Source organism: Psammomys obesus, unplaced genomic scaffold (assembly GCF_907164565.1).
Source record: "Psammomys obesus unplaced genomic scaffold, mPsaObe1.curated_primary_1811, whole genome shotgun sequence".
In the NCBI taxonomy this organism is placed as follows: domain Eukaryota; kingdom Metazoa; phylum Chordata; class Mammalia; order Rodentia; family Muridae; genus Psammomys; species Psammomys obesus.
This window is the reverse complement of record NW_026596256.1, coordinates 18315937-18317735: the sequence shown is the minus strand read 5'-3', so window position 1 is coordinate 18317735 and position 1799 is coordinate 18315937. Positions and strand designations below refer to the sequence as shown.

General features: G+C 41.5%; 1 pseudogene; it reads left to right on the top strand.

Annotated features, from left to right (window-relative positions):
• The first annotated feature begins 338 nt into the window (after nt 1-338).
• LOC129668703 (heterogeneous nuclear ribonucleoprotein A3-like) lies at nt 339-1378 on the top strand (annotated as a pseudogene).
• Nucleotides 1379-1799: the final 421 nt, after the last annotated feature.

The window sequence follows — 1799 nt, the reverse complement described above, 5'->3', positions numbered from 1 at the left end:
AGGAAGAGACTAACTCACTCTCTCTAAACATTCATTAGTTGCCATGTTTTAGGAATCACAGTGAATATACACCCAAGGTATTTTAACAATGTGGCTGAATAAATAAGACCTGAACAATGACAATTAAATTAAATTTGTAAAGTCACCCTTTAATTCCAGAACAATACAGAGGCAGACAGATGTCTGAGTTCTAGGCCAGTCTGGTCTGCAAAGTGAGTTTTAGGAAAGTCAGGAATACACATCTCAAAAACCCAAAATAGATATTGAATTCAAGTTAGAAGAGGTGAGTCCAATCTCAAAATGAAGGTAAAATAACCACCTGGTTGCCCACTGTCAGGATGGGGGGTTGGGAAAGGGAGGGCCATGATCCAAAAGAACCAGAACAGCTGAGGAAGCTGTTTATTGGTGGTTTGAGCTTGAAACCACATATGATAGTTTAAGAGAACATTTTGCGAAATGGGGCACACTAACAGACCGTGGGGGTAATGACAGATCTCCAAATAAAATGTTTCAGGGGATTTGGTTTTGTGTTGAAGAGGTGGTTGTTGCAGTGCATGCACGGCCACACAAGGTGGATGGGTGTGTGCTGGAACCAAAGAGAAGTCTCTAGAAAAGATTCTGTGAAGCCTGGTGCCCATTTAATGGTGAAGAAAACTTTTGTTGGTGGTATCAAAGAAGATACAGAGGAATATAATCTGAGAGATTACTTTGAATAGTATGGCAAGATTGAAAGCTTAGAAGCAGCGGAAGACAGGCAGAGTGGGAAAAAGAGGATTTGCTTTTGTAACTTTTTATGATCACGACACAGTTGATAAAACTGTTCAGAAGTACCACACTATTAATGGGCATAACTGTGAAGTGGAAAAGGCCCTTTCTTAACAAGAGATGTAGTCTGCTGGATCACAGAGAAGTTATGGAGGTGGACCTGGCAACTTCATGGGTTGTGGTCGAAACTTTGGTGGAAGAGGAGGCTATGGTGGTGGTGGTGGTGACAGCAGAGGTAGGTATGGAGGTGGTGATGGTGGATGTAATGGATTTGGAGGTGATCCTGGCAACTATGGTACTGGCCTTGGTTACAGTAGTAGAGGAGGCCATGGTGCTGCTGGACCAGGACATGGAAACCAAGGTAGTAGAAATGATGGAGGAGGAGGAGGAGGAAGATATGATGGTTACAATGAAGGAGGAAATTTTGGAGGAGGTAACTATGGTGTGGTGGGAAGAACAATGACTTTGGAAATTATAGTGGACAACAGCAATCAAATTATGGAGCCATGAAGGGGGCAGTGTCGGTGGAGGAAGCTCAGGCAGTCCCGATGGTGGTGGCTATGGATCTGGTGGTGGAAGTGGTGGATGTGGTAGCAGAAGGTTTAAAAAATAAATCAGCAGAAAAGGCTACAATTCTTAGCAGCAAAAAGAGAGAGGAGTTGTCAGGAAAGCAGCGGGTTACTTTGAGACAGTCGTCCCAAATGCATTAGAGGAACTGTGAAAATCTGCCACAGGAGAAAAGATGATCCATAGTCAGAAAAGTTACTGCAGCTTAAACAGAAAACTTGTTCAGGACCGTCACAGCCACAGTTTGCAAAATGTGTAGCTATTGATTAATGTAGTGGAGTGTCAATTAGATGTATATTCCTGAGGTCTTATCTATTGTAGCTTTTTCTTTTTCCTTTCATTACATCAGGTATATTGTCCTTCAAATTGTGGTAGTGGTACCAGGAATAAAAAATTAAGGAATTTTTAACTTTTCAATAGATAGATAGATAGATAGATAGATAGATAGATAGATAGATAGATAGATA